The sequence below is a fragment of the Vulpes vulpes genome, chromosome X, assembly GCF_048418805.1.
Source record: "Vulpes vulpes isolate BD-2025 chromosome X, VulVul3, whole genome shotgun sequence".
Lineage (NCBI taxonomy): Eukaryota > Metazoa > Chordata > Mammalia > Carnivora > Canidae > Vulpes > Vulpes vulpes.
Genome location: NC_132796.1, coordinates 31578218 through 31592327, shown reverse-complemented (window position 1 = coordinate 31592327; position 14110 = coordinate 31578218). Strand labels below are relative to the sequence as shown.

Here is a 14110-nt window from a genome sequence, read left to right as displayed (position 1 = left end):
TTTGATGCACAATTAATTAAATGTCTCTCCTTAATAATTCTCAAATGTGTTCTTTTTTTTTCCTAAAGGCACATGGGGCAAATCTTTTTTTTTTTTAAGATTTTATTTATTTTTTCATGAGAGACACAGAGAGAGAGGCAGAGACATAGGTAGAGGGAAAAGCAGGCTCCATGCAGAGAGCCTGATGTGGGACTCAATCCTGGGACTCCAGGATCACAACCTGAGCCAAAAGTCAGACGCTTAACCACTGAGCTACCCAGGCGTCCCTCAAATGAGTTCTTTCTTAGGATTTTATAGACAACAAAAAGAGGTCACAGTAAAAGTATGAAAGCAAAGGAATGAATTGAGCTATATTCTATTAACCAATAGCCAAGCAGGAAATTACAAATTCATACATAATAAATGAATCATGGCTGTGGTACCAACCTTGATTATTGGGAGTGATTAAAGTAGCCCCTTCATCCCAAATTTCCTCTACATCTTCTTTCATTGCTCTGATTTTTCATCTCCCATTTGGCAATAGGATTTCTCAAATTCTACATCACAACACTCCTTTGTGAAAGACTAGGCCCTACCAGCTTTCATAATTGGAACAATAATCACAGATTTTTTAGTCTCTATTATCCAGATATTCTGCTTCCTAAAGTTCAGCAACTATGTTTTAGTGTTCTAGCTTTTCTACATTCATTTTTTAAGTGGTGTTGTTGAAATCGATGCAATGCATAACTTCAAAGACTAAGCATTTGCAGATTGAGGGCTTATACATGCTTCTGTATTTTAGAAGGACTTGTATTACCTCCTGGGGAATATGCCCCATCATTCAAATGCTCCTTCTTTATGTGTACTTTCTTGTTCTATACAAAGAGCCTCTCTGCAAATAAGCACAAGCCTCTGGGGCTGAGTTAACCAATTCAGGTCTTTGCTGCTTAACTGCTTTTTTATTTCATTTATCTTACCCATTTATCTTATTTTTACTATGGTGCCAAACACCATCACATTCTCTAGGGGACAAATAAAACACAACTTTATTACAGAAGGTGAATAGAATATTCTACTATAGAAGGTAGAGTATTTCAGACATAGAGTTGGTTCCAGAAAGGTCTTAAGCTTCCTCCCTACAAAAAAAAAAAAAAAAAAAAAAAAAGTTTCTTCCCCTACAAATGAACATGCAGTGGAGATGAAGGAGAGAGCTCTTCAGGCTTCTGGAGGAAGCAATTCATGCCTAGGATATAAGGCTTACAGCAGTACAGAAGACAAAGACAGATGACAACATTAATAGTCCACACTGCATCAGACCACAGTGCCTCACAAAGGGCGCACATCAGTGGACATGCTCTTATAATACTCAATTCATTAAATTCACCAATGTTCCATGAATGTCAGCTCTCCAACACCGATAGGCCTTGAAAGTGACATTCAAAAAAAGGGGATTTTTTTGGCTGATAAATATTTTTGAAGATTCTAAGGGACCTTAAAGATCTGATAGTTCAGAATCTGAACTTGCACAGGTATAAAGAATTTGAATCGACATCATGTATAAAGAACCAAGCCAGGGCGGCCTGGGTAGCTCAGCGGTTGAGTGTCTGCCTTTGGCTTAGGGTGTGATCCGGAAGTCCGGGGGAGTCCCACATCGGGTTCCCCATAGGGAACCTGCTTCTCTCTCTGCCTCTCTCTGTGTCTCTCATGAATGGATAACTAAAAATCTTTAAAAATAAAAATTTAAAAGTAATAAAGTAAGCTCTATACACAAAAATAAAAATAAAAAAGTAATAAAGTAAGCTCTATACACAACATGGAGTTTAAACTCACGACCCTGAGATCAAGAGTCCCATGCCCTACCGACTGAGCCAGCCAGCTGCCCCATTAGTAGTCTATGTTTAAATCATTGTTGATACTGACATTGGAGTTACAATGAAATAAGCAACATGTCTTGTCCACAAAGAGAGCCTATCAAGAAAGGTAAGTACTACAAGAACCCTTTTGAGACACAATGAGTGTGATATAGGGATGGCGCAGCGGTTCGGCGCCTGCCTTTGGCCCAGGGCGCGATCCTGGAGACCCGGGATCAAGTCCCACGTCGGGCTCCCGGTGCATGGAGCCTGCTTCTCCCTCCGCCTATGTATCTGCCTCTCTCTCTCTCTCTGTGACTATCATAAATAAATAAAAATTAAAAAAAATGAGTGTGATATATGTAACACTCCTCTAATAGGAACAGCTTTAATGGAGAACATGGTACTTAAGCATAATCTGAATGAATGGCTATAAGAAAATTCTCCACAAAGTACCAAGTGAATCAGAAAACCTGCAAGCATTACTATGTTAATTTTTCCATTTTCCTAGAAATATGGTCTTTGTACTAAGCTATGTAGGGCAAATCACAGAACTTTTATGTCAAAGATATACTGCATATCCTCCTTGAAGGAAAATGGATGACAACTAATCTGGTTTAAAAACTTCTTTAGAGGGATCCCTGGGTGGCGCAGCGGTTTAGCGCCTGCCTTTGGCCCAGGGCGCGATCCTGGAGACCCGGGATCGAATCCCACATCAGGCTCCCGGTGCATGGAGCCTGCTTCTCCCTCTGCCTGTGTCTCTGCCTCTCTCTCTCTCTCTGTGACTATCATAAATAAATAAAAAATTTAAAAAAAAAAAACTTCTTTAGAAAAAAAAAAAAACCTTCTTTAGGGGCAGCCCCCGTGGTGCAGCAGTTTATCGCTGCCTGCAGCCCAGGGCATGATCCTGGAGACCCTGGATGGAGTCCCATGTCAGGCTCTCTGCATGGAGCCCGCTTCTCCCTGTGTCTCTGCCTCTCTCTCTCTCTCTCTCTCTCTCTCTCTGTGTCTCTATGAATAAATAAAATCTTTAAAAAAAGACTCCTTCATAAAAAAATAAAAAATAAAAGCTTCTTTATTGGGACACCTGGGTGGCTCAAGCAGTTGAGCGTCTGCTTTTGGCTCAGGTTGTGATACTGGAGTTCCAGGATCGAGTCCCACACCAGGCTCCTGCATAGAGCCTGCTTCTCCTCCCTCTGCCTATGTCTTTGCCTCTCTCTGTGGCTCTCATGAATAAATAAATCTTTAAAAAATTTTTAAAAATAAAAACTTCCTTATTTAGTAATACTGGTTGTTCTTTTGACTTGTCTATCTCTATAAATATATTTGGGGCATCTGTCCTGCTGTTTCATATATTGGCCCATATTTTTTTGTTCCAGGCAAAGAATACAATAATTATTCTCAAAACATGTTTTGTGAGAACAACACATACTGTAACAGAGTACTCATTCCATGCTGTGCCACCACTAATAAGGGACTGAACGGTGACAGATCAGAGACACAGGATTGTAGGGACAACAGAAGGCCTACTCCTGTATATAAAGATGGCACATGTTGTGGGAAATATCTGGGTATTTTTAGGCACTCGTGCTAAAAAAGGAATAAAGGATACTAAGAAAACCCTTTTTTCAGTTTCTATCCACTAATTGCCTGAAATGTATGTGTGTTTATGATTTTTTAAAAAATCATAGGGTGCTCTGGGGTTGCCTGGGTGACTTAGTGAGTTAAGTGTCCAGCTCTTGGTTACAGCTCAGATCAGGATCCCATGGGTGGTGGGATTGAGCCTTGCTTTAGGCTCCACACCTCAGTGGAGTCTCCTTCAAAATTCTCTCCCTCTAGGCAGCCGGTGGCTCAGTGGTTTAGTATTGCCTTTGGCCCAGGGCCTGATCCTGGAGACTGGGGATTGAGTCCCACACGTCAGGCTCCCTGCATGGAGCCTGCTTCTCCCTCTGCCTGTGCCTCTCTCTCTCTCTCTCTCTCTGTGTGTCTCTCATGAATAAATAAATAAAATCTTTTAAAAAAAAATCTCTCCCTCTGCCCTCCCCCAACTCTCACCCTTACCCTGTTTCTTTCTCAAACAAATAAATAAAGGTTAAAAAAAAGAAGGGGGGCAGCCTGGGTTGCTCAGTGGTTTAGCACCACCTTCAGCCCAGGGAGTGATCCTGGAGACCTGGGATCGAGTCCCACGTCGGGCTCCCTGCATGGAACCTGCTTCTCCCTCTGCCTGTGTTGTGTCTCTGCCTCTGTGCCTCTCTCTGCCACTCTGTCTCTCTCTGTGTCTCTCAAGAAAAAAAAAAAGGTAAAAATCATACGATGCTCTGGACCAGATTAGGGAGAAAACAGAAACTTAAATAAATGAAGCTGATCATATGTGAAATCTAAAACACAAAACAAAAATCAGAATCATATCTATAAATGTAGACAACAAACTGTTGTCAGACATAAGGTAATGGGCTGGGGGCAAGGGGAGCAGGTAAAATGGGTTAAGAAGAGTGAGAGGTATAGGCTTCTAGTTATGGAATGAATAAGTCATGGAGGTAAAAAGTACAGAACAGGAAATATAGTCAATGATCCTGTTATAGTGCTGTATGCTGACAGATGGTAGCTACACTTGTGAGCATAGCAGAACATAAAGATGTTGAATCACAATGCTGCACACCTGAAACTAATATAACACTGTGTGTCAAATTTAAGAAAAATCCTTAAGTAGCGGCACCTGGGTGTCTCAGTCAGTTAAGCGTCTGCCTTCGGCTCAAGTCATGATCTCAGGATCCTCGCATGGAGCCCCACGTTGGGCTCCCTGCTCCATGGGGAGCCTGCTTCTCCCTCTCTTCTCTGTCTCTATTGCTATCTCTATATCTCTCAAATAAAGAAATAAAATCTTAAAAAAAAAAGTAGGGGCACCTAGTTAGCTCAGTCAGTGAAGCATCCAACTCTTTTTTTTTTTTTTTTTTTTTTAAAGGCTCCATGCACCAGGAGCCCGATGTGGGATTCGATCCCGGGTCTCCAGGATCGCGCCCTGGGCCAAAGGCAGGTGCCAAACCGCTGCGCCACCCAGGGATCCCCCAACTCTTGATCTTAGCTCAGGTCTTGATCTCAGGGTAGTGAGTTCAAGACCTGCATTGACCTCCATGCTGGGCCTGGAGCCTACTTAAAAAAATCTTTAAGTAAATGAAGCTGATTTTAATTAACAAAGAGAGAACTTGCTAAGATATTTGAAGTAGAAGAAAGCAGAGAAGAGGTAGACCAGGGACATGGTAAATAATCCAATTTGGATAATACTATGATGTGATACAGTGCGGTAACTATATTGAGAGTTGGAGACAAGAATCTAAAGCTAGAAAGAAATCATGTGGCATATTGCCCAGAGCGTCTGGATTTTGTGAAATATGTGTCACATGATCCTCAATGCCATACATGTCTCTTAGTGGTACCGTGTAATGATAGAATAATCCCACTATGGATGTAGGGGGCATGTAGGATCTTGCAAACCAGGAATATACAGGCTAGATCTGAGGTAAAATAAGAGAGGGATACTCCTATCAAGGTGGCATCAACACAATTTTAGATTCACAAATGCAAAAGATGAAGATAAATGCAAGGCAGTAGCAGTATCCAGGGAGCCTGTGTAGAAAGCAAAGTACATGGTGAGGAGCTACAGGGAGTAAAGTTTTTAATATTATATGAACAGTGGGTCATAGGGAAAGAAAAGAGGCAAATCATGACTCAGGAGCAGGCTTTAGGTATAAAAGAGCAGGACAAAGTAAAAGATGCAACAATGTTCAATAAAACAATACCAGCAAACATGTAATTTCAACCAAAGTGCAGTTTAACAACAGAAGCACCACATTACAACATGGTGTACGTTACAGTTAATTCCTCCTTTCAACATACAGAAAAGCCTACAGAGTATTTCACGCCAAAGTATTCACCCTGTCGTGTTAAGTTATAGGAATTCCTCTGTAGGGCAGCCCTGGTGGCCCAGGGGTTTAGCACCACCTTCAGCCTGGGGTGTGGTCCTGGAGACCTGGAATCCCTGCATGGAGCCTGCTTCTCCCTCTGCCTGTGTCTCTGCCTCTCTCTCTCTCTCTCTCTCTCTCTCTCTGTGTGTGTGTGTGTCTGTCTGTCATGAATAAATAAAATCTTTAAAAAAATTTTTTCTCTGGGGAATTACTTTTAGATTAGCTGGAAGCAGGGACGCCTGGGTGGCTCAGTGGTTGAGCCTCTGCCTTAGGCTCAAGGGTGTGATCTCAGGGTCAGGGATCAAATCCTGCATCAGGCTCCCTGCAGGGAGCCTGCTTCTCCCTTTGCTTCTCCCTCTGCCTATGTCTCTGTCTCTCTCTGTGTCTCTAATGAAAAAAGAAATAAAATCTTTTAAAAAAATAAAAGATTAGCTAGAAGCATAGTGTTTTTAAATTAGTTTATTCCTATGTCAACTTCAGTATTGAGTGACTTTCCCTTCCATTTTATAGAAATATGATGCTTGTTTAGATCTTTGCCCTTGATCATAAGTTTTAGGTACCAACTTAGAAGGGTGGGTTGTTACCAAAAGCTTGGTCACTTCATCATATGCTATTTAGACTTTCACAGTGATCCTGACTTATTTTCCTTTAATGAATTTATGAAAAACTAATGACAAACTCAGCTTAGGGGTTGGAATTAAAAGAACAAAGATAATTTTAAATGGTAATAAAATATATATTGGCTTTGTGCTGGGGATAGACAAAATGCACTGTTATAAGGGGTAGCTTGGGTCAGTACAAAGATGCATAAGGCAGGAAGAATAAATCTCTTTCCTGGAGGCTACATTAGTCATGAGAAAAATAAATCCACACATAAAAGACAAGGGACGAGGACACTTCAGGTGAAAATAAAAACGTCATAAAGATTTGAAATATTTTAAAGAATGATATTAAAGGTCTTATTCTAGGGACGCGTGGGTGGCTCAGCGGTTGGGTGTCTGCCTTTGGCCCAAGCATGATCCCCGGATCCCAGGTTCGAGTCCCACACTGGGCTTCCTGCATGGAGCTTGCTTCTCTCCCTGCCTATGTCTCTGCCTCTCTCTCTCATGAATAAATAAATAAAATCTTTAAAAAATAAAATAAAGGTCTTATTCTAGACTATGGTAAGGTAGCTATATCCTTGTGTAACTAGAGGAGCTCTTTCAATGTACAGTTGATGGTTAGATTGTAAGATATTTGATGACATAGATGGTATATATATAGACAATGTTTGCTTATGACATGTACCCAATACAGTGTTTTATATATAGGAAGCTTTCAAGAAGTATTTGTTGAAATGGCAGCCTTATGGAAACAAACTTGTTCATCCTTAAATTGCAAACTACAAGAAATAAATTATGCTCAAAAATTACGAAGCAGGGCAGCCCGGGTGGCTCAGCGGTTTAGTGCCGCCTTCAGCCCAGGGCCTGATCCTGGAGACCTGGGATCGAGTCCCACATCAAGCTCCTTGCATGGAGCCTGCTTCTCCCTCTGCCTGTCTCTCTGTGTCTCTCATGAATAAATAAGTAAAATCTTTTAAAAAAATTACGAAGCAGTATAATGAACTCTAATATCCCTTCTTGTAACATTTTTTTAATGCAAACTGAGCCATTTTATAACATAACCACTCCCCTAAAAGTATATTAATAAATGCCAGGTATTGACCTAAGTTCTTTACATACATGACTTTTTAAAATGATTCTATAATAATAAACTGTAATATATAAAACATAAAAATATAGAAATAGTTACTATTCTCATACCTACTTTAAAAGTGAGGAACTGGGATCCCTGGGTGGTGCAGCAGTTGGCGCCTGCCTTTGGCCCAGGGCACGATCCTCGAGACCCGGGATCAAATCCCACATCGGGCTCCCGGTGCATGGAGCCTGCTTCTCCCTCTGCCTGTGTCTCTGCCTCTCTCTCTCTGTATGACTATCATAAGTAAATAAAATTAAAAAAAAAAATAAAAGTGAGGAACTAAAGATTAAAATGTTTATTAGCTTAACAAAACCCAAGACTTATACTCAAGATGTCATCAGGACCTTCATACATCAACAAAAATTCTATACAGTGTAATAAGGATGAATTTCCTTACTATTCACATGGCTAGTCCCTTAAGTGGAATAAAATTCAGCTATTTATTTAAGGTCACACAGCAAGTAAGAGATTGAAATAAATTTATAACATAACATGTGGGACAATAGCAGTAAAATTAACTGGTAAAAGAATTAATTACTATATACATTGCCTTCCCATCTCAGGCAACTAGAAAAGTAAACAAAAAATATGAAAACAACTTTTCAGATTAAGGGGAACAGAATTTGCCACCACAACATATGCCTCTTAGGCATAAGGTTTAGGCTGGTTATTTTTAAAAAATAGCAAACACAAATTTATATTCATAAGGGAAATCTCTATGTGTAAGAGGGTTTCCCTTCTGCACCAGAAAGATAAATTAACTAAATTTCTAGAAACTCTTCAATTGGGCAGCCCTAGTAGCTCAGCAGTTTAGCGCTGCCTTCTGCCCAGGGCATGATCCTGGAGTCCCGGGATCGAGTCCCATGTTGGACTCCCTGCATGGAGCCTGCTTCTCCTTCTGCCTGTGTCTCTGCCTCTCTCTCTCTCTCTGTGTCTCTCATGAATAAATAAGTAAATAAAATCTTTAAAAAAAAATAAAAAGAAACTCTTCAATGAAGACATGGACTTAAATCTGCATAACCATGCCCTCATCTACTGTGCTTTGCCTAAAAATTGCCTTGAACTGGCTCCCCACCCCCAACATCCTTTGTCTTTAGCTGTCGATGATATTCAAGGTTATGGCTTAGACTATTTGGGGAATTAATCGGTTTTCCTGGGCATCTTCCATGTATACAGGAGGTACACATTTTATTCAATTTTTGTTTTTCTCCTATTACTCTTTTATTACAGTGAGGTCTTAGCCAAAAACCTAGAAGGGTAGAAAAAAATAGTATTTCCTCCCCCACACAGACATTGGTCAATGGAAGTGCAAAACTAATCCATGAGAGAAGGGATACATGTTAAACTAAGGCTATGGCTGTTCCAGCTAGCATATAGGCTCTGTTGTGTTTAATTCATCCTTTTAACTACAGAAAACACCCCTTGAATCTTTGCTGAGAACTGATCTGTGTGTACATGGAAAGAATCTTCAGAAGAATGAGGAAAGAGGAGGATGATGACGATACCTGCCTGATAGGGTTTTGTAATCTACAAAAGTTAATAGATATAAAGGACATAGAAGAGCAACTATGAAATAATGTATGCTCAGTGAATGCTCTCTGTCCTCAGCTTCAGATTCTGCCACCAAACTAATGACATTAATCAAGTCATGTAAATTCTATTTTGCGGGCAGCCCAAGTGGCTCAGCGGTTTAGCGCCTCCTTCAGCCCAGGGTGTGATCCTGTAGACCCGGGATCGAGTCCCGTCCTGCGTCGGGCTCTCTGCATCGAGCCTGCTTCTCCCTCTGCCTGTGTCTCTGCCTCTCTCTCTTTCTCTCTCTCATGAATAAGTAAAATAAATCCTTAAAAAAAAAAAAAAGAACTCTAAAAACATGCTAAAACATATTTAATAAATAAACTCTATTTTGTTTTCTTCAACTTTAAAAATTCAGGATTACATAGATCCCCATGGTCTTTCCAGATTTCTGATACCCTAAAGTCTATAAAGACATGGAATGGGACGCCTGGGTGGCTCAGCAGTTAAGCATCTGCCTTTGGCCCAGGGCGTGATCCTGGATCCCAGGATCGAGTTCCACATCAGGCTCCCTGCATGGAGCCTGCTTCTCCCTCTGCCTGTGTCTCTGTGTGTCTCTCATGAATAAATAAATAAAATCTTTAAAAAAAAAAAAGACATGGAACAATTTTTGTACACTCTTTTGGAAGATATCCTTTGCAAAATTGATTAAAAGAAAGTTTCTTTTTTCTTTTCTCTCTCTCTCTCTTTTAAGGAAACATAAGTTTATTGAATACACCATAAGGGAACAGTGGGCAGGACAGAAGAGAGGCTGCCTCTAAGGAAACATTTCCAAAAATAATGGCACCCTGAAAACATTTGTCAAATAGAGAAATTATCTATTTATTTGGCAAAACTGTTAGGATGATATGCACCCTTTCACCCCAGAAAAACCATATTTTGCCCCCAAGATAGACTTAAAAATATTTATTTCACCAAAATCTATTTTGACAGTTTTGCCAGTAGCATATGCTCTTTGGTAAAGCTTTTACTCTCATTTCTGGTAAATCATGTAAAATTGTTTTTCAAGATTGATAAAAGCCTCCTGATTTAACCCAGTGCAATTCAACAGGTCCACAAGCTCCTTGTCATGTAGACTACTGAAGACATCAAACCCAGCAGCTTGTAGTTGATTAGCACTTTTGCCCTAGATACCTAGTCTCTCCTCTCACTTAATGATGCTGTCCTTGATAATGTAGTGATGCTCAACTAGCTGGAGGCCATATGTATTAAGCAGTAAAGTCTTGACAGATATTTGAAAGGATTATTAGTTTTTTCTATTCAGTATGCCTCCCTTAAAGTGATTTATAGGAGAACAAATTAGAATCTAATAGTGAAATGGCTGAACACTCAAGAGTTATATAGTAATCAGTGTATAGAATCCAGGTGGAGAGTCCATTCTCTTTGAAAAATGTCAAAGGATCTTTAGCTTCCTACAGGAAGAAGGGAACCTGATTCAAAAGCTCAGCCAAGTTAAGTTCATACATATAAATCACACATTTTCCTTCAATAAAATACAATCCCTGTTTTCAAATTTCTTGGAAAGATATATCAAGATTAATTTCAATGAATGAAATTTCCAGACATATTCTTGGATTCCTCTTTATGAAAATTCCTGGTGATTGATTGCATGTTTAATAAACAATAAAACTTACAGCTGTCATGTTCTTGCTAAAACTCTATTTCCCCTCTGGTAATTGTGTGAAGGGAGAGGAGTGTGATTACATTTCTTGTCAAGTATTTCCTTGAAAGGTGTTTTATGCAAGGATATCCAAGCTCTTGAGCCTAATTCACTCATAGGCCTGCAGCCAATATAAGTGCTTGGTGCACTGCTGGATACCAATGCATGCTTCCTTCACTGAAGATAAAAATTGCAAATTATTACTCAGCCATAAAAAAAAAAAATGGAATTTTGCCATTTGCAACAACATGGACAGACCTTGAGGGCATTATGCTAATTGAAACAAAGCCAGAAAAAAGAAAAAAGAATCCTATAATCTCACTTATATGTGGAATCCAAAACAAAAAACAAGAACAGAGCTCTCAGATACAGAAAACAGATTGGTGTTTGCCAGAGGTGGGGGGCAGGAAGTAGGAGAATTGGGTAAAGGTGGTTAAAAGGTACAACCTTTCAGTTATAAATTAAGTCCTAGGCATATAATGTACAGCATGGTGACTGAAATTAACACTCTATTGCATATGTGAAAGTTTCTAAGAGATTAAATCTTAGAAATCCTCATCACATGAAAAAAAACTTTGTTAACTACATACGTCGATGGATGTTAACTAGACTTATTGTAGTGATCACTTTGCAACATATACAAATTTTGAATCATTATGTTGTATACCTGAAACAGTATTAATTAATTTTATATTAAAATTATGTCAGGGGATCCCTGGGTGGCACAGCAGTTTGGCACCTGCCTTTGGCCCAGGGCGCGATCCTGGAGATCCAGGATCGAGTCCCACGTCGGGCTCCCGGTGCATGGAGCCTGCTTCTCCCTCTGCCTGTGTCTCTGCCTCTCTCTCTCTCTCTGTGTGACTATCATAAATAAATAAAAATTAAAAAAAATAAAATAAAATTATGTCAATTACAGATTAATAAAAAAATTGGGAAAAAAAAAAGATGAAAACTTCACAATGGTTGTTCACCTCACGACTCCAAGAGGCTCTTGGAGTGTGAAATTAAGGCTCTAACTACTGGGCTTATGTGTTTTATCTTGAGTTGTTCCCAACTTGGGAAATATCTTTCACTTTGAGACACTGCTTCTTAATAGTGAAATCACACATAAGAGTAGAAATGTTTCCTCCCTGCCCAAAGCTTCCATTATTCATTATATAAAAGGGAAAGCATATAGGTATTTTTACCATGCTGCCTCCATGTGACAGTAAAATCGCATTTAAATTCAGTTCTCCCATGTTCAGGAAATTGAGATAATTAATTTTAATTAGTAATTCATCCAGAAATTAATTAGTGAACACACACTGTGTACATTTGATTTTTCTAGAAACTAAAGCTTTGAGTGAGATTTCAGTGTAGGAGGGGACATAATTAAAGGCAATTAAAAGTAAGCCAAGATAAAAAACACAGGTGGGTTGCAAATTTTACACAATAAATTTAATAGGTAGAGAAACGGTGTTTATTTTTTATTTTGTAACTAATCTGGTCTTTGTCCAAGATACACCTGCTTCTTAGGTGGTAAAATACACACACACATACTCACACACACGTTATATAAAAAGATAAATATAAGATGTACACACACATACATAATACATACACATACTTATTATACATATGTATAGGTGTATGTATATGTAATTTAGTTTAAACTTATCTGATTTCTGACTTAAATAATTTATGCATTTTAGGTATTGCTCCATGCCTCATTTGGATTAAACTTTCACTCAGCTTCCTCTGCCCCTTGTTCTCCTGAAAATGAATTCCTGGCGGGATGCTTGGGTGGCTCACTGGGGTAAGAGTCTGACTCTTGATTTCAGCTCCGGTCATGATCTCGAGGTCATGAGCCTCTGATCAGCAAGGAGTCTGCTTGGGATGCTCTTTCTCCCTCCTCCTTGGCCCCTCGCCACACTGTCTCTCTCAAATAAATGCATAAGTCTTAAAAAAAAAAAAAGGATTTCTTGGGTAAATGTCTTCGTTGAGGCAGAGAGTGTGGTCTTTTGAGTTGATATCCTCACCCTTCTCTGATATCCAGGGCAATACCCTATAAGGCAACAGCACTATAAACCAAAAATGAGAGAAGACATTGAAGTAAGTTCAAGGTTCAATTTTCACTACATTCCTAGGGAGGATGAATTGAGAAGCATATTCTCTAAACTAGATCAAGGCAGATGTCCCCAAAGATGGCATGAGCCTAATTCTAGGCTTTAAAGCTACAGTGGCCGGAACAATAAATGTCTTTTCCCCACCAGAAGAGAACCAATTTATGAACAAATCATAGTCCTCTCTTCTCCCTTCTTTTATCTATTTCCTCTTCTGGATTTATTCAAAGATTTAAAAAAAAAAAAGGTTTTTATCTCCCAATGCACAATTCAAAAGAAAATAGCAAGAAACTAGAAGTGATTATTTGTATCCAAGTATGTTTGGCTGCCTAAGAAACAGCAATGTGAACAGGGACAGAGACAAGAAAGGCTCTGAACGTAGTAATGCTACAGAGGATAACATTTATACACTTCATTTTTCAAAACAGAATTGCAAATTGCATCTGAGTCACTTGCTGATGTGTAGAACTTGAAATTCAAAGCAGGAAAAGAGCTCTCCAACTAGGGCCCGGCAGAATGGCCCTGGCAAAGAAGGGTGGCGAGAAGGGCCATTCTGCCATCAACAAGGTAGTGACCAGAGAATACACCATCAACATTCACAAACGTATCCATGGAGTGGGTTTCAAGAAGCATGGCCCTTGGGCACTCAAAGAGATCCAGAAATTTGTCATGAAGGAAATGGAAACTCCAGATATGCGTATTGACACCAGGCTCAACAAAGCTGTCTGTGCCAAAGGAATAAGGAATGTTCCATAGTGTATCCGTGTGTGGTTGTCCAGAAAACGTAAGGAGGATTTAGATTCACCAAACAAGCTCTACATGCTGGTTACCTAGGTACCTGTCACCACTTTCAAAAATCTACAGACTGTTAATGTGGATGAGAACCAATCGCTGATTGTCAAATAAAGGTATAAAACTGCAAAAAAAAAAAAAAAAAAAAAAGGCAGGAAAAGATCCAGCTTCTCTCAAGCATAATCTCACTAAATATCTGATTTCTCTCAACAATTATCCCCCTTTGGCTATTCCATATTGATCCAGGTAGCATGCAACTCAACCACAGATTTAGGCCTCAGAAAGCTCACATGATTAACATCAATATTCAGTTCACTTTGACCAAGGCTGAGGCTGAGGGAAATGGGTCTTAAAAACTAATGAGAGGAAAAAAAAAAAAAAAACTACTGAGAGGGATGACGAAGGAGGAAACCTCAGAGTTCTAAAACTCCAATATAAGTAGATAATAATAGGCCT

The 14110-nt window shown here is 39.5% G+C and overlaps 1 pseudogene; it reads left to right on the top strand.

The window, feature by feature from the left end:
* Positions 1-13378: 13378 nt before the first annotated feature.
* Positions 13379-13798, top strand: LOC140596189 (large ribosomal subunit protein eL31-like; annotated as a pseudogene).
* Positions 13799-14110: the final 312 nt, after the last annotated feature.